This window comes from Palaemon carinicauda, chromosome 35 (genome assembly GCF_036898095.1).
Source record: "Palaemon carinicauda isolate YSFRI2023 chromosome 35, ASM3689809v2, whole genome shotgun sequence".
NCBI lineage: Eukaryota > Metazoa > Arthropoda > Malacostraca > Decapoda > Palaemonidae > Palaemon > Palaemon carinicauda.
In genome coordinates, this window is record NC_090759.1 from 17079244 (window position 1) to 17103049 (window position 23806).

The following is a 23806-nucleotide window of genomic DNA, read 5'->3' on the forward strand; positions in this document are numbered from 1 at the left end:
CTTAAATGGTTTTAATTCTAATAAAGGAGCTTTTTATTTGGGAAACCTTTCAGTTTTTTTCCTTTAACAAATAATATGTTTTAACGATATATATAATTGGGCTCATCTCTCAGGTTCTAAGTCAAGAGAGAGAGAGAGAGAGATAGAGACGGAGGGAGAGAGAGGAGGATAAACGTTTCGTTCAAGCGGGTAACGTTGTTCTCGTTTTTTTTTTTTTTTTTTTTTTTTTTTGCTCTTCTCCCTAGTCGATAGAGGGGAAGAAGGTAAAACGTTTCTAGAGTTTTATTCTTGTTCCCAGGCTTTATGCGGTGAGAGATTTTAAACGTAGTTTATTTGATCTAGTGTTTAGTCTCTTTTCCAGCCACTGAATTCTTTATCTTTCATTATGTTTTTCTGTTACATTGTAATACTGTTTTCGCAATTACTACCTTTTAATGAAGGATAGGATTGCGTGTTTCAGGTACAAACCACTTAAAGTTTCGAGTTCAGTGAAATAAGTGCAAACAGAAAATCAAAAGTGATAAAGTGATATGCGCAAAGTGTTACAGTGTTGCGTTCGAGGGTTCGTCTGTTCGTGCCAGTGGTTCACCTAGTCTGGGACCTCTTACAAGCTCCCAAGCCCAGGGGAGAAGTAATGTCGAAGGACTTATGGGTTCCTCAGGCCTTGATCGACGAACAGACGTTTCCCTCTGTGGTTTCGGGTGTATCTACACACGTTGCCGACGTGATCACCCCACCCACACAAAGACGAGAGAGCCCATTTATTCCTCGTCTGCGGAAGAGGTTTCTCGCAGAAACCATGGACCAAATCTTGCAGCTTTTAAGTGCAAGTCGGTCCCTTCCGCGCAAGTCCAACGGCCCAGGTGTAGCCACTGGGTCAGTTCGGACTCGCTGCAGTACGACAACTGCACACCTCCTAAGAGAGGCTAGGTGGTACCGCAACAGGCAGTAACTCCGTCTGTTGCCGCACCAGCTGTTTTAGACCCTCAGTCACAACGGACAGTAGCTCCGTTTGTTGTTGTCTTTCATAGACCCTAGTGGTCCATGCTGCAGACTTTACAGTCTCAGCTTGCTCCTTCATACAGGAGTATCATGCTGGAAGGTTGACAATGCAGCCTGTTTACCTACAACCCGCCGAGGTTGTGCGCTCAGCAGATACTGCGGCTGCCTGCTCCCACACCACACCTGTGAGAGCTCCTCCACCGATGCGCAGTCCTCACTGCCAGACGCATGTTCTTGCTGCACCATCTGCTAACATGCGTGAGCTGCCGCATCAGGAGTTGCCGGGTTCCAGCACTATGCAGCATTCTCCTCAGCCCATGCAGCATGCTCTGCAGACCTTACAGCATGCTCCGCATACCATGCAGCATGAGCCGCATTCCATGCAGCATGAACCTCATACCATGCAGCATGAGCCTCATCCCATGCAGCATGAGCCTCATTCCATGCAGCATGAGCCTCATCCCATGCAGCATGAGCCGCATGCCATGCAGCATGAGCCGCATGCCATGCAGCATGAGCCGCATGCCATGCAGCATGAGCCGCATCCCATGCAGCATGAGCCGCATACCATGCAGCATGAGCCGCATGCCTTACCTCATGCTCTGCATACCATACCGCATGCTCTGCATACCTTACAGCATGCTCTGCATACCTTACAGCATGCTCTGCATACCTTACAGCATGCTCTGCATACCATACCGCATGCTCCTCAACCCACCGCAGCCCCTCCCACGCACCAGCACTCTGCTTTTGTTGTTGCCAGCTCCCACACTCCGACTGCGGAGAAGGTTGACGATGCACCCGTGGGCCTACACCTCCCACGGTTGTGCGCCCGGCATGGCTTCATGCTCTCACACTCTTGTTGTGAGAGCTCCTCCACCCATGCACAGTCAACCCTGCCAGATGTTTGATGACTCCCACACACAGAGCACTCCGTTGCCATGCGGGAGCTACCACAAGCTGCCGTGTTTTGACACGGTGTGTCAGCCTCCGCAACACACTGTGGTTACCGCCACTCCCCAGCAGCAAACTAGTCAGGCAGGAGTTGAGGCTTCCCCACACATCTTTGGTTGTTGCCAACTCACAAACTGTCATGCAGTTACAGACTGTCAAGCAGTTTCATAACGTTGCCTTCTGGTCTGCTGCTTTTGCACCAGTGAAACCCTCACTGAGAGAACTTAGCTTTTCTCGGATATGGTTCCTGTAGATGAGAAAGTGCTGTTCTCCCTCCTTCTGATATTCCCTTGAGGACTCTGTCATTTGGAGAGGAGCCTTAAGCTGCTTAGCCTCCTATGGACTTTTATTTAAGCATAACATGCTTCCAGGGAGGGTAAATGGTTCCGCTTCAGTCGCTAACCCCGTCTGTTGCCACACCTGCTCCCATAGACCTTGAGCTTTGTTGCAAGACATGCAGTCCAAGCTTAGTCCTTGATAGAGGATTTCTTTTTACGGAGTCAGTGTGTCACTGGGAAGACGTTCAACAACCAGCAGAGGTGACTTGTTGTGACGCGGTGCGGCAACCTCAGCAACCCGATAAAGAGTTGTCTGTACTACCCAGACAGTCTAGACAGTTTCGGGTTGTCGCTGTACTTCCTCGCTTCCCCATGGTTGACAGTTCACAGACTGTGCAGCAGTACCATGATCTTGTGTCCGGCTCCATCAGACGACTGGCTTTTAAGAGCTCCCACAAGTCGTCGCTGTCTGGAGAATCTCAGATGGACTATGGATCTGACCAAGGAACTGGGCCTCCTGGTCAATTTAGAGAAGTCCCAGCTCGTCCCATCCCAGACCTTTGTCTACCTGGGTATGGAGATTCAGAGTCGAGTTTTTCGGGCTTTTCCGTCGGCCCCAAGGATCAACCAAGCCCTAGAATGCATCCAGAGCATGCTGAGAAGGAATCGATGCTCAGTCAGGCAGTGGATGAGTCTAACAGGGACACTTTCATCGCTGGCCCTGTTCATCGAGTTAGGGAGACTCCACCTCCGCCCCCTTCAGTATCATCTAGCTGCTCACTGGATAAAGGACATGACGCTAGAGACGGTCTCAGTTCCTGTTTCCGAAGAGATGAGGTCTACTCTAACGTGGTGGAAGAACAGCTTTCTTCTCAAGGAAGGTCTACCTTTGGCTGTTCAGAACCCCGACCGCCGTCTCTTCTCAGACGCATCAGACACGGGCTGGGGTGCGACATTGGACGGACAGGAATGCTCGGGAACATGGAATCAGGAGCAAAGGACACTTCACATCAATTGCAAGGAGTTGTTGGCGGTTCATCTGGCCTTGATAAACTTCAAGTCCCTCCAGCTAAACAAGGTGGTGGAGGTGGACTCCGACAACACCACAGCCTTGGCTTACATCTCCAAGCAGGGAGGGACTCATTCGAGGAAGTTGTTCTAGATCGCAAGGGACCTCCTCATCTGGTCAAAAGATCGAAAGCTCACGCTGGGAACGAGGTTCATTCAGGGCGATATGAATGTCATGGCAGATCGCCTCAGCCGGAAGGGTCAGGTCATCCCCACAGAGTGGACCCTTCACAAGAATGTTTGCAGCAGACTTTGGGCCCTGTGGGGTCAGCCAACCATAGATCTGTTCGCTACCTCGATGACCTAGAGGCTCCCGTTGTATTGTTCTCCGATTCCAGACCCAGCAGCAGTTCACGTGGATGCTTTTCTGCTGGATTGGTCCCATCTCGACCTGTATGCATTCCCGCCGTTCAAGATTGTCAACAGGGTACTTCAGAAGTTCGCCTCTCACAAAGGGACACGGCTGACGTTGGTTGCTCCCCTCTGGCCCGCGAGAGAATGGTTCACAGAGGTACTGCAATGGCTGGTCGACATTCCCAGGACTCTTCCTCTAAGAGTGGACCTTCTACGTCAACCTCACGTAAAGAAGGTACACCCAAACCTCCACGCTCTTCGTCTGACTGCCTTCAGACTATCGAAAGACTCTCAAGAGCTAGAGGTTTTCGAAGGAGGCAGCCAGAGCGATTGCCAGAGCAAGGAGGACATCCACTCTCAGAGTCTATCAGTCTAAATGGGAAGTCTTCCGAAGCTGGTGCAAGGCCAATGCAGTTTCCTCAACCAGTACCACTGTAACCCAGATTGCTGACTTCCTGTTACATCTAAGGAACGTAAGATCCCTTTCAGCTCCTGCGATCAAGGGTTACAGAAGTATGTTGGCAGCGGTTTTCCGCCACAGAGGCTTGGATCTTTCCACCAACAAAGATCTACAGGACCTCCTTAGGTCTTTTGAGACCTCAAAGGAACGTCGGTTGTCCACTCCAGGCTGGAATCTAGACGTGGTCCTAAGGTTCCTTATGTCATCAAGATTTGAACCTCTCCAATCAGCCTCTTTTAAGGACCTCACATTAATAACTCTTTTCCTCGTGTGCTTGGCAACAGCTAAAAGAGTAAGTGAGATCCACGCCTTCAGCAGGAACATAGTTTTCACATCTGAAACGGCTACATGTTCCTTGCAGCTCGGTTTTTTGCTAAAAACGAGCTTCCTTCACGTCCTTGGCCTAAGTCGTTCGAGATCCCAAGCCTGTCCAACTTGGTGGGGAACGAACTGGAGAGAGTACTTTGCCCAGTTAGAGCTCTTAGGTACTATCTAAAAAGGTCAAAACCTTTACGAGGACAATCAGAAGCCTTATGGTGTGCTATCAAGAAGCCTTCTCTTCCAATGTCTAAGAACTCAGTTTCTTACTACATCAGGCTTCTGATTAGGGAAACACATTCTCATCTGAAGGAAGAAGACCTTGCTTTGCTGAAGGTAAGGACACATGAAGTGAGAGCTGTGGCTACTTCAGTGGCCTTCAAACAGAACCGTTCTCTGCAGAGTGTTATGGATGCAACCTATTGGAGAAGCAAGTCAGTGTTCGCATCATTCTATCTCAAAGATGTCCAGTCTCTTTACGAGAACTGCTACACCCTGGGACCATTCGTAGCAGCGAGTGCAGTAGTAGGTGAGGGCTCAGCCACTACATTCCCATAATCCCATAACCTTTTTAACCTTTCTCTTGAATACTTTTTATGGGTTGTACGGTCGGCTAAGAAGCCTTCCGCATCCTTGTTGATTTGGCGGGTGGTCAATTCTTTCTTGAGAAGCGCCGAGGTTAGAGGTTGTGATGAGGTCCTTTAGTATGGGTTGCAGCCCTTTATACTTCAGCACCTAAGAGTCGTTCAGCATCCTAAGAGGACCGCTACGCTCAGTAAGGAAGACGTACTTAATAAAGGCAGAGTAATGGTTCAAGTCGTCTTCCTTACCAGGTACTTATTTATTTTATGTTATTTTTGAATACTGTAACTAATAAAATGAAATACGGGATACTTAGCTTCTTTGTTAACATGTATGCTGGTCTCCACCCACCACCCTGGGTGTGAATCAGCTACATGATCATCGGGTAAGATTAATATTGAAAAATGTTATTTTCATTAGTAAAATAAATTTTTGAATATACTTACCCGATGATCATGAATTTAAGGACCCGCCCTTCCTCCCCATAGAGAACCAGTGGACCGAGGAGAAAATTGAGTTCTTGTTGACAAGAAGTACTTGAGTACCTGCTCACAGATGGCGCTGTTGTGTACACCCCCACCTGTATAGCGATCGCTGGCGTATCCCGACCGTAGATTTCTGTCGGGCAACAGAGTTGACAGCTACATGATCATCGGGTAAGTATATTCAAAAATTTATTTTACTAATGAAAATAACATATTTCGTATACAATCTATAAAAACTTTATCAAAACAAGAGGAAGAGAAATTAGATAAAATAGTGTGCCTGAGTGTACTCTCAAGCAAGAGAACTCTAACCCAAGACAGTGGAAGACCATGGTACAGAGGCTATGGCACTATCCAAGACTAGAGAACAACGGTTTGATTTTGGAGTGTCCTTCCCCTAGAAGGGCTGCTTACCGTAGCTAAAGAGTCTCTTCTAACCTTACCAAGAGGAAAGTAGCCACTGAACAATTACAGTGCAGTAGTTAACCCCTTGGGTGAAAAAGAATTGTTTGGTAATCTCAGTGTTGTCAGGTGTATGAGGACAGAGGAGAATCTGTAAAGAATAGAACAGACTATTCAGTGTATGTGTAGGCAAAGTGAAAGAACTGTAACCAGAGAGAAGGATCCAATGTAGTACTGTCTGGCCAGTCAAAGGACCCCATAACACTCTAGCGGTAGTATCTCACCAGGCGGCTGGTGCCCTGGCCAAGCTACTACCTACTACCTACCTCATGCCGATATCAACCACCCTTAGACGAGTAGGGACATTGGCTCTCCCAGAAAGATATCTGTCTATCCCTTCAACCCTCAAGAAATTTAGGTAGTGGATCCGAACCAGTGTCCGATTTCTTTACCTCCTCCTGAGGAAGAGCCTTTGGCTCCCACTGTCAAAGTTTCAGCTGCCGGTGTCTCAAAACCTTCTTAAGTTCCCCTTTCTACCACTGCCGTGGAACGTCCTTTGCTAAGTGAGTCTAAGGACACTAAGACTAAACCAAAGAACGCTGCAGCAAGGGAAGCTCGTCTGGCCAAGGCACATAGAAGGTCCCCTGTGGCGGGTCCCTCAATTAATGCTGTTGACGACCCTCACCTACCCCAAGCTCTGGACATGACCCTGGAGGTAGATGATCCCTTGGATATGGATGATAAAAATCTTCCAAAGGCTGCCAGTCCGAACTTTCACTCTGAGCAAGAGAGACTTGAGTCGGAGCATACATTTTGTCAGGTCCTCTCGCATGAGGGCCATCAATAGGCTGTCAACTCCTGATACCACCTCCCAGGAGGGTAAGGATATGGTTCTCGATGAGATCTTTGAGACCCAGAAGCCTCCTAGAACTAGTGCAGCTTTGCCCTGGTCTAAAGGCTTGATGGCCGCCAAAAGAAAGGCTATCGATCGGATAGCCGGAGCTTCTAGTTCCTTGAGGGCAGGTTTCTTTTCTCGGTCTCTACCATTTTACTTTTGTTCTTCAAAGGAAGTACTATGAGATCGAAAGGGAACCCCATTCAACCATGTCCCTCGACCCTTCAGTGGAATCTCTAATGAAGGGTCTCTGGCTCAAACCCTCTCTTCTCTGAGGGCCTCCCTCTTGGCAGTTGAGCTCCTTAACCCCTAGCAGGGGGCTTTGTGGCTCGACCAATGGTTAGGATCATGGGGCTTCATGGTACGCTCCCATGACCTTTCTAAGGAGTTGGCCAGGAATTCTTTGGAGTCTTTTCTTTTGTCAGATACCCGAACTCTTGAGTTCTTATCGCACCACGCTGTCAACTTGTTGGCGAACAATATCCTCAAGAGAAGGGATATCGTTATTGGGAAATTCCATATACAGTTGCCAAAGATGGAAGTCTCTTGGTTGAGGGATTCCACCCTTGAGGTTCTCTCTTTGTTCCAGAGGAGATTGAGAGGGCTGCTGAATGATGGAGGAAATCGTCAAACGAGTCTCTCCTCCATAGGGCTATGACATCAAGGCCATATGGAAGACCTTCCCAGTCTTCTTGCTGTCAGCAAGCACCTTCTCATCCCTCAACCTCTGGGTCCTCAGGACCTACTAAGGTGTCTAAGTGGCCCTTTCAGTCCAAAGCCCAGAAAGGGAACAAGGTCTTTAGAGGAAAAAAAGGAAGCAAAGGGCAGTAGCCAAGGTGGTCACTCCCACTAGGAATGTTGTTCCTCTTCACCTACCACCTGTGGGAGGATGCCTGCAGTGCCTCTGGAAGGGGTGGCAGTTCCATGGGGCAGATCCCTGGACGGTCGAAGTGATCGCCCTAGGTATCGCGTCCCGTTCATTCAATCTCTCCGTCCTCTGACTCGGTATCCATTGCTTCTATGCGAAGAGATCCGCAAAGGAGCTGGCCCTCAGCGCCGAAGTCCAGACCATGCTGCAGAAGGGTGCTTTCCAAGAGGTTGCTGACGGGTCCCCAGTCTTTTACAGTCAAATTTTTCTAGTGAAGAGGGCGACTGGAAGCTGGAGACCAGTCATTGATCTCTCGTCTCTGAACAAGTTTGTTCGACAGACTCGATTCAGAATGGAGACGGCAGGCACGGTCATTATGCAGTTCTACCAAGGGACTTCATGTGCACTCTGGATCTCAAGGATGCATACTTCCAGATCCCACTCCATCCGTCTTCAAGGAAGTATCTCAGGTTCATACACAAGGACAAAATATACCAGTTCAAGGTTCTATGCTTCGGTCTTGTGACAGCACCTCAGGTCTTTACCAGTGTTAGCCCTAGTGTCATCTTGGCCTCACAGGAACGGCATTCGTCTCCTCAGATACTTGGAGGATTGGCTGATTCTGGGAGACTCGGATTCGACCCTTCTTCGTCACCGAGAAATGCTTCTCGAGTTTTGTGAAGTTATCACAAAATCTGGTATACCTCGGTATGATAATAGACACCATCCAACAGAAAGTCTTCCCATCAGACGGAAGGGTACACAGGCTGAGAGAAGTGGCTTCACTCTTCCTCAGACGGGAAGCTCTACCATTCTCTCGTTGGTTTAGTCTGTTAAGTCACCTAACCTCTCTCCTCCATCTAGTTCCAAATGGCCACTCAGGATAAGATCCCTGCAGTGGCAGCTATAGTCCGTTTGGAACCAACACTCGAGTTTCAATCTTAGCAAGGTCAGTATCTTCTCGCCTCTCGTGGGTTCTAACAAGCTGTGCATGATGCGTTACATGAATTACCCACATTAATGAGTAGGTCTTTGTTCCGTAACTGGAATACAAACCACGTTATTTAATAGGGGTATTACTTTCGGCACAGCTGAAATGACGAGCCATTAAAATTTAACGAGGGTTTACTACCCACACCGCTAGTTAGCGGGGTTAGGGGAGGGTAGCTTGCTACCCCTCGCCTTCACACACACCTGTGCTTGAGCTCACTTTACTTTTGGCTCGGAGCGAGAACGGTTGTTTCCTCTCGCTCTCCTCGCCTATTTTGGACTGCCATTAATTTTTGTCTTTTTTGTTACTTTTTCTTATACTTGTAAATATATAAATAAACATTCTTAATGTTTATGTATATATATGTGTATAGAAATGTAGTATGTTTTCTTTTCAGTGTTTTTGCTGTGTGTGTGATATACGACAACGACACTTGCGTAGTAGCAAGGCCAGCACAGTTCCACTTCGTGGGGAACGGCCTCTCCTTCTCTGGTCCATCGGTCTTCCCGTCGGCATATATCCGTTAACTCGGCCGCCGCAGGGGAATCGTCATCACCTGGACCCTCTTCATTCGACTATTGTCTTCGCCTTTTCCTCTTTTCCTACGGGAAACTTGGATTCTGAGCGAAGGGAATGTGGCCTTTTAAAGATTGACTACGGTCTCTCTCTTCTCAAGGTCGTTCACCTTTACTACAACAACGTACTATTACGGAAGCTTCTTTCCCGTGTGCGGGTTAGGTTGCTATTCCGTTTGTTTGTCTCAATCAGGGAGGTTTCCTCCCCAGGTGTGAGGTTGTCTTCTCCCTTCAGAGGGAGAACTTCCCATACCTTAATAAATTCATCGTCTCCGACTACTGTTGCTGTCCTTCGGCCAGACTTCTCTCCCCCCTCGCTGAGTTTCTCTTTCTTCAGGGGTGGAGCACAGTCTTGGCAAGTCTCTTCTACGAAGTGTTCACCTCTGTCATTCGCGAGAGAGGCCACTCATAGAGACTCCTCTTCGGAGGATCGCTACTGCTAAGGTCAGCTTGCTGATCCACCGGCCCTAAGGGGCGTCATCACAAGTGTCTTCAGATCTCTTCTACGAAGTGTCACCTCTCTCGTTTGAGAGAGAGGCCACTCTTAGAGACTCTTCTTCGCAGGATCGCTACTGATAATGTCAGCTTGCTGAATCAACGGCCCTGAGGGGCGTCATCACGAGTGTCTTCAAGTCTCTTCTACGAAGTAGTTACCTCTCTCGTTCGTGGGAGAGGCCTCTCATAGAGACACCTCCTCGGAGGATCAAGCAGACCTTCCAGTGACCTACCGATCTACCAGCGCAACCTTGTGCTGCAACGTAGTCCTTTGGACTTCAGTCCTGGACTTTAACACGGACCTTTTATGGTCCCATCGGTGGATGCTGGCCCTTCCAAAGGGCACATCCCAGTTCAGTTCCTGATCGTCCTGCCAGCTGACCTACCGATCTACCAGCGCAACCTTGTGCTGCAACGAAGGACTTCGGTCCTGGACTCTAAAGCAGACCTGTTTACGGTCCTCATCGGGGGATGCCCGCCCTTTTTTAAAGGGCACATCCCAGTTCCTGATCGTCCTGCCAGCTAACCCTCCAACCTACTAGTGCTACCTTCACGCGCGCGCGTTCGCCGATCTTCTTACGCTCGCAAGCGCCGACAATCTTCTTACGCGCAAGCGCCGACAATCTTCCGCGCGCGGGTACCGATGGTTTCCCGCGCGCTCGCCGATCTTCTTACGCACGCAAGCGCCGACGATCTTCTTACGCTCGCAAGCGTCGACAATCTTCTTACACGTGCAAGCGCCGACGATCTTCTTACGCACGCAAGCGCCGACTATCTTTTCCGCGCGCGGGTACCGATGGTCTCCCGCGTGCGTGCCAATAGTCTTGTGCACGCGCGCGCCGACGCCGGTGGTCTCCCGCTCGCGCGTCAATGATTTTCCACGCACGCTAGCGCCGACAAGCGCGCAAGCGCCGATACTCTTGCGCGCACGGCCGACTTTCTCCCCCGCGCGAGCACCTGGGGTCTCCCGCACTCGTACCAACAGTATTGCGCGTGCCGACTTTCTTCTGCGCGCGGGCGCCGATGATACCCTGCACGTGCGCCAATAGTCTACCGTGCAAGCGCACCGACGGCCTTACGCGTGGGCGCGCTCCGACGGCCTTTGCGTGTGCGCGCTCCAATAATCTTGAGTGCAAGCACACAGCCTTCCGTGCACTCCGACGGTGTTCAACGTGCGGGTGCCGATGGTCTTCCGCACGCACGCGCCAACAATCTCCACGTAGTACTCTCACGCACGCTCCAATGCTCCCACTCTTGCGCAACCAGTCACACGCTTCGGTGCATTCTAGGGAGAATGCACAAACTACACAGTGCCTTACGGCGTGCCAGTGATCTTCCTCACTTTCCTGCGCCCTCCTGCGCGTTTACGGTCCCCGGATTCATACGCCAGCTCTTGCCAAAGAGTCAAGGCTCGCAGATCCAATGCACCAGCTCTTGTCTAAGAACCAGCGCTTGCCTGCTCTCCAGGCAGATATTAAGCACCAGCACCATCCTGTGTGCCATCAGTCCAGACTCACCTACACACTCGCGCAATTGTCAGTAAAAAGGAGTTGAACTTTTTGGACAGGTCACCTTTGCTCCATTCCTCCCCGCAAGCACATAAACATTGCCACCGGGAAAAGAGGAATAAGGCTCCGCAGAGGATTCAAGATCCCGAAGATTCCATCCTACAAGGGAATCGAATCGGGGAATCCTTGGTCCCTGTGTCTTCTAAAGTTTCTTTTTTCCTTGACAGACCAGCGGCAGCAAACAGGAAAGCATCAACAGACTGATCTCTAGATCACTGTTTGCCGATGGCTAGTTCACAGTTTACTGATCGCTAGGTCGCCGATCACCAGATCGCCAATTGCTAGCTCAATGCTGACCTGTGACCTCTAGTCCCTCCAATGACTAACGATCTCCAATTGCTAGCATTTCCAATCATCGATTGCTAGTCAATAACCAGTCATCAGCTTGCTGATCACTAGATCACCGAGGGGCAGCTCATCCTTCTTCGAACATTGAACTCAGCTCGCTGATCTCTGACCAGCCCATCTTCAGCTTGCTCATCTCTGACCAAACAGGGGGGATCATAATCAGCTGGCTGTTCTCGAATTCACCATCGGCGCACAGACCACCAATTCATGGTTATCTGTTATTTGCCAGCAGTTCGTGACTCAAACTTACTAGTCAACCGCTTCCTGTAGTTCCTAGATCAGAAGTTATACAACATACTTCTCGCTACTGGCCATTTGCCATCACGCTAAAGTGATCGGTAAACGTTCAACAACCCTCATCAACGGCTTGCCAACAGGGAACTACTTGCGAGCACTCTCCAACTGCACAGTATCCACGATACCCAACGGTTAACCATTGATTAACATTCGCCAGATTAATTCTATTCTAAGGAATAGCATCAATCCCATCAGGGCGCGTGGTAAGGCTAAGCGTGGCCTTCCTTCTAAAGAAATTCTCTCTCAGAGAAGAATCCTTACACTGGATATCGCTCCTGTTCCTTTACGGCACGAGTCAAGACTCCAGCGTCGACAATCTTCCATACAAAAGGATCACCAAGGAGCTGTCCCTTTGGGTCGATGCCCACTCCATGTTGGAATTCTATCGAGGGTTAAGACCTCAGGTCTTCATTTGCACACTGGACCTTAAGGACACTTACTCCCAGGTCCAAACCATCCATCTAGGAAGGTTGGGAGATTCAGTATAGACAAACAAGAAACACCAGTTCAAGGCACTGTGCTTCGGTCTTTCCATTACACCCATCCTGGTATCACAGGATCGGCTTCCGTCTCCGCTCTCTCGGGACGACTGACTGACCTTAGCAGACTCAGTGGCAACCTTGCATTAACACTGGAATTTCTGAAGTCTTTTTACCAAGATCCAGTGATCAGGGTAAACCTACGGAATCTTCCCTACTTCCCTCCCAGGAGACTGGTGTATCTGGGAATGATTCTAAACACCAATCTCCACAAAAACCTTCTCGAAACGAGAATGCCTTCCATTCGAGGAGACTGGAGTTGGAAAAAGAAGAAAGGAGGGACCATAGTGCTGCACCTCACGACCTCAGCCCTCTGGACAGAGCCCGAAGGTACTGTACCTTCACTTAGATCTCTTAAGAGGTGAAGGCCAACTTTCCGGTCCTTCAACAGTCTCATCGGTTCAGACCACTCAGTGATGTGATGGACGACACACCGCACACCACATAGAGACTCACATCGACAAGCAAATAGGATCTGGCTTGTAGAATCTTCCCATCTAATAGTATAAACACTAAGATGGGCCAAAGCCCGTTCGGTACCACTTTCAGCCCGCTTCATTCCAGACTGGAAGAACAGGCTCGCCGACAATCTGTGCACAGCATCTCAGATAGGTATACCAAATGGACTTTGGATCGCCATGTAGCTGACAAAGTCCCGACTTTGCGAGGTCCTCCAACTAGGGGGTCTGTTCACAATGCCCCTGAACCTCAGGCTACCGTTGCTCACCAGCCCTAGACCCCAAGGCTCTCTGGCAACAACGGTGGGTACAACAATGACGTTTACGTCTCGTCCCTGTTTTATCTAGAGAAGGGCACTCAACAAGGCTAGAACATCGGTCAACCTCTCAAGGACTCTCCTAGCTCCGCTATGGCATTATGCAGAAAGGTCTCCAAACCTTTTGCAGCTCCTGATACAGCCTCTAAGAGAACCCTCTCCACATATCAGACAACCCACTTCGACACCTACCACAAGCTATAGCTTTGCTATGAGTGTACGCCTGAAGACTAGCCAATACAGTGTACCTCTTTGCGAAGAGGTTGTCTAGATACCTGAGGAGTTCCTCAGCATCAGTCTACCAGGCAGTATCACGTCTTGTGGGGTGGGCGTCATGGGAAAGTGTCTCTTCTCTCGATACCTCGATTCCAGCAATAGCGGAATCCTCAAGTATATGCAAGAGGAAAAGATCCCCTATTCAGTTTCGATAGGTAAAGATGATCACTCAACCTTGATCCTTCACCTTCATACTGAAAGAAAGGGACACCCTTTCTTCGATAGACTTTTCCTAACTCATACGGACTTACCACTTGCATTCCCCAGTCGGAATTGAGACCTTCCTCTCAGAACATAGTTCAATCTCCGATCCCTAAAGGGACCTCCTTGTGTTCCACTTCACCAGGCAACGAATTTCCTCCTGATTTAAGAACACAATGTTCCTACTCACTCGGACAGCAACCATACGAGTTAAGGAACTTCATGGTCTCTCTTTCAACATCGCCCATTATTGAGAAGGGCGAAAGACAAGGGTCAGTTTCGTCCCTGAGTATGTCACCAGACACAGTCTCCAGAGGTGATGGATCCTACACAAGTCTTGACTAGGTAACGGTCGATCCAGATCATCCGTTACTGTACCTCAGGGTGAGGTATGAGACTTTACCTAAAGAAAGCGGCAACAGCCTGCCCGGGTCCCTCCTCTTGTCAGCACCGAGAAAGACTAGAGGAGGATCGCCGAAACATCGTCTCGACATGACGACTCACAGTGTCAGGGGCATAACTATGCCCCTGGTCCTTCTTAGCAGATTACTCTGTGACGCAGATTTTACAAGAAAGGATGTGAATGCTCTAGGTGACTTTCACAACCTTTCTCCTGCAAGACGTAACCCGCAGGAACTCGATACGATCTCTATCGGTCCAGTGGTGGCTGCACAACAGCTGGTTGTATACCTCAAGCTCCTTATTGGACAAGTAGCAGAAGGTTGAGGGCACTGTTACCCGGTTTTAGTCTGCGTGAATGAAAAGATTTGACTGGCTCTTATTCTTTTCTTCATCCTACCCTCGCATGGGGAAAGCAGCATCCTGGGTTCTCTGCATAGCTGACCTCAAACCACTGCGGGTAAACCATGCTTCCTTGTGTTCTTAGTATTAAGACTAATACTGTTATGTCTCCATACCCTGAAGAGGTGGTATTGGGAAAGTCCTAGGCTACAAGTTTCCATCTAAAGAACTTCAGAACAACTTCCTTGGATTAGTCACACTTTTTCATACCTTCACACACAGCTTGCGTAGGCCGCAGTCCTTGCATAGCAAGGTTCTAGCGAGGTGTAGGGACTCCTTATTTCTTGGGTGCTTACACCCTCAAATAACGAGCCCCTGGGCAAAGCCAAAAAGCCAGACTGGCAGGGACGTCCACCCGTCCTAATGGGTGAGTCACACCTATTAAATAGCGTGGTTTGTATTCCAGTTACGGAACAAATGACAAATTCGTAGATAATTTGTATTTTTCCTAACTATACAAACCTTAGCTATTTAATCAAACTTGCCCAAAAGCCCTATCCCCCTTGAAGTCCTACCTCCAAGCAAAGTGAGCTCAAGCACAGGTGTGTCTGAAGGGGGGGTAGCAAGCTACCCTCCCCTACCCCCGCTAACTAGCTGTGTGGGTAGTAAACCCTTGTTAAATTTTAATGGCTCGTCATTTCAGCTGCGCCGAAAGTAATACCCCTATTAAATAGTTAAGGTTTGTATAGTTAGGAAAAATACAAATTATCTACGAATTTGTCATATTTTGGCAAAGAAAAATGACAAATTTGTAGATAATTTGTATTTTTCTTAACGATACAAACCTTTAGCTATTTATACAAACTTACCCGCCAGTCTTATGCCCCTTGAAGTTCTACCGCCAATCAAATTGAGCTAAATCACAGGTGTGCGAGCGGGATCGCTAGCAAGCTACCCCCCCTACTCCTGCTAACTAGCGGAATGGGTAGTTAACCCTCGCTAAAATTTTAATGGTGTGTCCGCTGAAAGTAATACAGTACCCCTAATAAATAGCTAAAGGTTTGTATCGTTAGGAAAAATACAAATTATCTACGTTTATGTCATTTTTCTTTGCCAGAAAAGGCCTACTCGTTCATGTGGGTAATTCATGTAACACAACATGCACAGCATGTTAGAACCCAGGGGCAATGAGATAAAGTTTGTGAGCAAAGTGAGCCACAGCGGAGCAAAAACAAATTGTACTAAGTGATTAATAAAGTAATGTAATTAAAATAATGCTAAAGCACAACATATACTGCTTGCCAGAACAGAGGAGAAATGAGATAATTTTAATTAGCGAGTAAAGTACCCCACAGCAGAGCAAAAAACCATAAATGATTAAATAATGTTAATTTGGCAAACCAAAGTAAGTGGGTTTGCAGTATGATGGACAGGCTTACAAACACCCTAGAAAGTGGGAAGAAAATTTCCCATTTTCTATGCATGTAGAAGGCCTGGTGTGCCGATCTACAAAGTATCCAATTTTCTTTATCTTGCATTTAATCATTTTTAATCATATAATGAAACATATTCAATAAGTTACCTGCAAGAGATACAAATTATTTTCCCAATACTTGCCTTCAAGAAATACAAATTATTTTCCCAAATATTTACCTTCATGAATTACAAATTATTTTCTCAAATGAATTATGTTTTCAATCTCTGATGTTACTGTGCCATGCTAAATTTGACTTCCATTTTGATATTCTCCCCTGCCAGAGGTAGAACTTCTGCATAGTTTATAAAAACTGTCGTTGGTTCTTCTGTCGTGTTACTTGTCCAGTACTGCAGCTACCATAAAGGAAGGACTTCTTCAGAATCTTTGTTTGTTCCTGCTTGAATACAAACCATTTGCTCTTTAGTATTGATTATGCTTTCTGTGCAGCTGGAATCTAGCCATAAACTTTTATGTAAGGTGCCAACGACCCTCCGCTAATTAACAGGGGTTAGACCAGCCATCCCGCTCACACTTATCGAGTGTGCTACGTCACTTTTGTTTTTTGGCTTGGCAGAGTGAAGACTTGCTGTCTCGCTCTCCCATTAATCTTATTAAAATTCTTACCTGGCCATAAACTGTCTCTCTTTCTCTCTTGCAGGTGTGTCTGTTTTGTTTGCATGAGGAGACAGATCCTCATCGCCTTTGCCCTGTGTGCAGACGACATTCCCTCTTGCTCTTGCCCCCCTAACTAAGAGGGTTAGTAAGTTTCACGGTCTTTCTTACGACGTCACCCATTCAAGGGGATCGGGGCAAGTAACTCTCGGCTGTAGTGGTCTCTAGATTTGGGCCCTTCTGAATTTCAAGTCTCCGTGACGTAACTGATGATCCTGATGAGCTGTTACTGTGTCCTGTGAGAGCGCTGAGGCACTATTTTAAGCGTACATCTGTAGCTCACCCGCACGTCTAACGTTTGTTTGCAAGAACTGACGGTGTTAAGAGGAGTCATAAAAAATACAATCTCTGCTTGGATTCCACAGATCATTGACCTTGCACTTTATCCTGACTCCTCGTCATGATTATAGACCCAGAACTCACGACATTAGGGGCATAAGCATATCCCTAGCGTTTAAGAGAAAATTCTCTGTGGCACGGATCCTACAAGCGTGTATTACCGCCCATTACCTGCAAGTCATAACCCACAGGAACCTAGATACGTTCTCCCTAGGGTTTGTGGTGGCCGCTCAGCAAGTGGTATAAGATACCACAGCATCTTTTCAGGACTAGTAATAGTCTGTCCAGCGCAGGCATTTTCCGATGTTAGTCAGGGGTGAATGGATAGAATGACTGGCCTTTTTATCCTTCATTTTTCCCTCTCTTGGGGCATAGCATCTCGAAAACTCTGGAAGCTGGTCTACCCTCTATTGCAGGTAATAAGCATTTCCCTTGTATGGTCTAAAATATGTAGTACTGTATATTTTGTTATGTCCCCATCTTCCCTGCGAGGAGAAGGTGGGCAATGCCTAAGTTTAAATTTGAAGATGTGTATCACACTTTATTCTTACCTGGTCGGGTTGCAGTGTTTAGTTACCACTCACTCACCATGATTGTACAGGTCGTAAACTCTCCTGCGTATTAATTTTAGAGTTCGTTAGGGGTCGGGGTATGTCTATTATGCACCGAGAAGCTCAAAACTGTACCCCAGGTCAAGTTTCTAGCCAGTTGTTTTAAAGACTTCCACCCACCCAAGGCTTGGTCTCCACAGTAAAGAGCGAATAGTTTGTATTCATGTTGGAATAAATGACAAATTAGGAAGTACTCTTAATTTGTAATGGTTCCGTAACCGAAATACAAACCACGCTATTTACATTGGGTTTACCTATTAGCGTAGCTGAAATGGCGAGCCATTAGAATTTAACGAGGGTGTATTACCCCAGGGGAGTGGTAGCTAGCTATCCCTCCCCCCCTCACACACCGGTGAACTGCTTCACTTTCACTTTTGGCTCGGACATGGACAGACGTCTCTTGTCTTAGTCCTCGCTTGGCAGCCATTGTTGTTTTGTCTTTACTTAATCACTTACATTCTTTTACTCAATATATATGTAAACATTTTTCGTGTTTATTTATATATTTGAGTACTGTATAGAAATCAGTAAGTTTACTTTTCAGAGTTTGTGCTTGTGTGTGCAGTGTACGATATCTCCGTGGAGCCCTCGGCAGTCAGGCCACCATGGTGTAATTTCTTGGGTCGGGATCTAGTTTGACTTCAGTCTTTCTCTCTCTCTCTTTGAGGTCGTTCACCCTTTTACTACGTTACTTTTACTACGTCTGAGTAGCTTCCTTCCCGTGTGGGTGGGGTTGCTACGCCGTACGTTTTGTCTCAATTAGTTTATGAATCTAATTGTATTTGTTGATTTTTCAGCTTTGTAGAACGATTCCTTTCGGGGTTTTCGTTCTTTCTTAAGTGTTCATTCATTTTTAAATTACATAATTATATACTGTAGTTACATAATTATAATTGTTATAATTCTGTGTTGGTTACAGCTCTCCTTCCGTGAGTGTAAGTGGTTGTGAGGGCACGTGCCTGTTGTGTAATTCTTGTGTTCCTTTCCCTCGGGATTCCTCTTCGGAGCCTTCCCGGGGGAATGAATGTTAACTAATGATTTTTGTTTTTATTTTTCACAGTTACCGATCTAGTTCGTTTCTGTAATGTGACAACGGAGTGAGCTGTCTTGTTGAGGCCTGGCGATTCGGCTGTTGCTGCCTCCCCTATAGATCGTCAGGGGCTTGTCTCCTTCTCCTGGAAGTACTCCCGTGACGATTGACAGCTCTCCAGTTCATTTTAGAACACTCAGGAGGCTCGCCTCCTTGGGTGGGTAGCTTTCCTTCCGAGGGAAGTTTTCCTGTCCAGGCTTGAGTTTTTTCCCCTTTGGGGGGTTCTTCTTTTGCCTTTTTTTTTCTTGCGACTATGCTCTTGGTGCTGAGCGGTCGCACCTGCAGTTACGCTCAAGGGGCTGGGCAACTGCAGGAGCCCCTCTTTGGAGGATTGCTCTTTTTCGGTCATTGGCTGACCCGTCTCTTCTACGAAGTGTTTCTCTTTCGTTCGCGAGAGAGTACACTCATAGAGACTCCTCTTCGGAGGACTCTTCTGCTGTTGTTGCTGTTGCCCGCCTTCGCCGTAAGGCTCACCGTCCGCTACGTCGTAAGGGCCTCCCATCTCCCTATAAGGGTGCTAAGAGGCGCCTTTTTGAATCTCCGTATGCAGCCTGCAACTCCTTCTTCTTGACCTTCCGCCCCTGGTGCAGATGGACAGCAGTCTGACCTCGTCTTCCGACGGGCAACGGTCTTCCGACGGACAACGGTCTTCCGACGGACAACGGTCTTCCGACGGACAATGGTCTTCCGACGGACAACGGTCTTCCGACGGACAATGGTCTTCCGACGGACAACGGTCCCTTCGGGGCAAAGGGTTGCCTCCCACGGGGGTGCTTCCCTTGCGTGTCAGGGTTCCCCTGCGCGCACTTCTGCAGTGTTCTCTCCTGCTCAGTGTTAGCGCACAGGCGCTCTCCTGCTCAGTGTTAGCGCATAGGCGCTCTCCTGCTCATCAGCGTTTTCCGTATCGCTAGCGCTCTCCTGTTCGCCAGCGCTCTCCTGATGATCGTCGCTGCTGTTCCTGTTGGTTCCTGTTACGCGCCCTGTGCGCCCATGTTCGCCCGCGCAATCTAGAACTTCGGTTCAGGTCTTGGATAAGGACTCTTCTTCTACGCACAGGATTCCACGCATTGCCTTCTGCTCGCCAGCGACCAAAGACGCGTCAACGTTCGCCTGCTCGTCAGCGATCTCCTGCGCGTCAACGATCTCCATCGATCTGCCACGCGTGTCAGGTCCCCTGGACACCATCGTTAGCGATCTAGCGCTCGCCTGCTGTGGACCACGACCTCCGGTAGCTGAGTCTTGCCGTAGATCTTCCTCCTGCTCGCCAGCGCTCACCTTTACTTCTGTCCTTCTGTGCGCCAGCTTTCTTCAATCGCCAGCGCATATTTGCGCGCCCTTTCCTGCCACGCACCAATGGGCGCCAACGGTTTTTCCTGACCATCCAGGATCGCCTCATTAACAGCTTGCTTCAGCGCTCACCTTCCTGATGCACCTGCGCGATGCGCGCTAACCATCCCTAGTCTCTTTCGCGTTAGCAATCGCCTACGCGCCCGCGCGATTCTTCGCCTGCGCGCTAGCGTTTTGTTAACGCACCACCGCTCGCCAACGTGCCGTCGCTCGCCAACGCGCCGTCGCTCGCCAACGCGCCGTCGCTCGCCAACGCGCCGTCGCTCGCCAACGCGCCGTCGCTCGCCAACGCGCCGTCGCTCGCCAACGCGCCATCGCTTGCCGACGCGCCTTCACTTGCCTACGGGCCATCGCTCGCCAAGACGCGCCATCGCTCGTCAAAACGCCATCGCCCGCCTACGCGCCATCAGTCTCCCGACCGCCTGCGCTCACCCGCGCGCCCACATGCCTGCGCGACCACACGCCCACGTGCTCGCGCGACCGCACGCCCACGTGCCCGCGCGCCCGCTCACATGCGCTTCAATGTTCGCCCGCGCGCGAACCAACGGTATTCCATCACGCGGACCGACGGTGTTCCGTCGCGCGAACCGACGGTGTTCCGTCGCGCGAACCGACGGTGTTCCGTCGCGCGAACCGACGGTGTTCCGTCGCGCGAACCGACGGTGTTCCGTCGCGCGAACCGACGGTGTTCCGTCGCGCGAACCGACGGTGTTCCGTCGCGCGAACGTCGGCTCGATTCCTGCAGTATCCATTGCTCGCCTACGGGTCATCGCTCGCCTGTGAACTTTTGGATTCCGACCACCAGCTCTAGCCCTTCCTACCACGCTCGCCTTCCTTCTGCGCTCCTGCGTGCCCGCGCATGGGCGCTTCCACGTTCGGCCACGCGCAAACCATTGATTTACCATCGCGCGAGCGCCAGGGCGATTTCGACCGCGATTCCCGTCGGGGTTTTACATGGCCAGCCTGGCAAGTCTTCTGGAGCGTATTTCCAGAACACGGTCTTCACCCCGTAAACGCAGAGCATGGCACATGCAAGAGCGGGAAGAATCTTCAGGGAGGTCTGAGCAACATTCTTCTTTCCAGAACCTGGGTTAGCCCTTCCTCGTCATTCCCTGGAAGGGTCTTGCCAGGGAGCTTTCCGTTCGAGATTTCTCCGTCGGGCAAGGGGTGACTGGTTTACCCCTTCCTCTTCTCCATCTCGTGGAAGGGGCTTACCAGGTCCTTTCCCTCCTCGGTTGCGACCCGAGGTTTTGTACAAGGAAGCTCCAGGAAGGTCATGGGTACTTTCCGTCTCTTGGGCTCAAGCACCTTGGCGTTTCGTCGCCAAGTTTCGAACTTGCGGGCAAGCTCGAGGTTGGACCATCTAGACGCAGTGACCAAGGGCTTCCTTTCGAGTGTCTCCTCCGTGGATGTCGACAAGCTCAGACACTCTTCCATCCTTGGGAAGAGCTTGTTTGTGCCCAAGGACAGGGACATGGACAGCGGTTGTGCGGAGGAAGTCGACTTCCGTTTTCACTCCTCCAAGGCACTTTCTTCCAGACCCTGCAGGCCTCCAGCGCCTCTTCTTTCAGCCTCGTCGGCCTAAGTTATCGGACCGGCTTCGGCAGCTAAGACAAGGTGTCCAATAGCAGTCCCCTCCTGTCAGGGACAGGTAGCACGGGGGCATAATCCTAGAGGGAGCGGCAGAGTTCACAAACTCTAGGATTGGCAACCCCCCCTTGCAGGTCTCACGCTGGGAGGATGCCTAAGGTTACTCATCCGGATAACAGCTTCCCGATGCCGATTCCTGCACGATCTCCGCGATCAGCCAAGGATATCGCGCCTCGCTCTTACCATCTCTCCGTCTCTGTCAGCGAATTCAGTGTCACTGAACCTCTATGCCATGGGGTCGGCAAGAGTTTTGCCCGTTTGGGCAGAATGATCCATGCCTTAGGAGAAGGTCCTCCATAGGATCGTCGACGGCTTCACTCCCCGGCTTCTTCAGTCGATCCTTTCTCGTAGGAAAGCATCTGAGACGGGAATTCCGTAGTCGACCTCTCAGCTCTGTTCAAGTTTGTCGAACAAACTTCGTCCAGCGTGGAACAGCAGAATCGATCAGACTGGTAACGAGGCGGTGGCACTCCTTAGGCCCTGGATCGGAAGGACGGGTACTTCCAGTTTCCATTCCATCCATCTTCCAGGAAGCTCTTGGAATTCAGCCTAGACTTAAGATGCGGTGTGGCGATCCCGCCGCGGCATCGCAGGTTTTTTTTTCCCTAAGAACTCTCCCTGCTTTCCTCATGGCCGCTCAGGAGCAGGCTTCCACCTCCTTCGCCTTTTGGAGGTCTGGTCAACTCCGGTAGGCTCGGGTTCGACCTTCTTCAACGCCGGGACAAGCATCCGGGTCCTTACCATGACTGAGGGATCATGGTAATTTGCTAGGATCCTTCTCTACGTCTGCCTTAACATCTGGGGTATCTAGCCATGATATTGAGTCAACGGCCTTACCACGCTGGAAACACCGCTTCTCGTCCGATCAGCGAAGTTAAGCAACGTTGGGCTGGTCAGTACTTGGATGGGTGACCGCCTGGGTACGCCAGATGCTGTTGCCTCCTTCTCCGAGCCTTCCCTTCAGTTGACTGTGGCAAGGCTAAGGAGAGTCGCAGTACCTGTTCTCAGTCAAGCAGAGCTTTCAGCCCTACCTTGGAACGTTTCCTGGGTCTCTTTTCCTCATTGACCCGTCTAAAGTCCTGAACGGTCGCCTCAGGATAAGTTCCGTTTGGGGCGGCCCAAGTTCCGGTGGTATCAAAGCAACGAATAACTGGAATTTCTGGCCCCTAGGGGACCAGCGGAACGTTTAGACCTGCAATGGGTGTTGACCTATGGAACCTCTTGATGGGAGTGGATATTCTCGTCCTTTCCCCACATTTTGATGCTGTTCTCGGACTCGTTAAAGAAAAGGGGGGGGGGGGGCCTCATGTTCCAGTTCAGGCCTATGGTCAGGACCTGAAGGATACCTCTCCATCATTCAGGCAGGCTTAGGGGCCATAGTTTGGCCCCTCTACAGATCCTACAGTTCCTGCTGAGTCGCTCCGTGCGCGACGACTTCATGGTACTGGCGTATTCCAACCAGCAAGGGACGCATTTTCATACCTTCGCATCTCGCAGTAGAGTTACTGAGATGATCCGAGGTCCTCTCAATACCACTATCGGCTCGCTCATTCCGGGCAGAGGAATGTTCTCTCCGACTATCTGGGCAGAGCCTCGCAGATAGAGGGTACCTGGGGGTCTTTGGCCTTTAGTAGCCAGCAAGTCCTGGCCTGGGGGACCTGATCGCGACAGCCTGGAACTTCAAGCTTCCGCTGTTCTTCCCCCCAGTCTCAGACCCCAAGACTCTTTGGCAAAATGCTTTCCGGTGATGGTGGGACAACATCGACACCTGCGTCTTCCCACCATTGTTGTCTGTTGAGAATGGGTCTCAACAAGACCAGGTTGTCTGTCAACCTTTCGATGGCCCTGTGAGCTCCACTGTGACTATACGCAGAACGGTTTCCGGACCCTCTGCTTCCCCTGACAGAACTCCCGGGAGAGCTTCTCCCACGGCACAGGCTACTCTAACAACCACACTACAATATCTTCCGCGAGCCGTGGCATCGCTTCGGCTTCGCGCCTGGAGACACTATGCCTCCTCCTCAAGAAGAGACAACCCGCTACAGTTGCGGAGCGGAGGTCGCGTCACCTGCGATAGTCATCTACAGGGGTCTACCAGAAGTGGAGAGTCTTCTGTGGTTGGTGTCGTGGGAGAGATACCTCTTCCCT

The 23806-nt window shown here is 49.7% G+C and overlaps 1 protein-coding gene and 1 pseudogene across 1 annotated transcript in view; both read left to right on the forward strand.

The window, feature by feature from the left end:
• The window catches only part of LOC137627644 (uncharacterized), a 598615-nt gene that overhangs the window by 19138 nt on the left and 555671 nt on the right, over positions 1-23806 (forward strand). The gene's annotated exons all lie outside the window — the stretch shown is intronic.
• LOC137627946 (5S ribosomal RNA) lies at positions 22482-22599 on the forward strand (annotated as a pseudogene).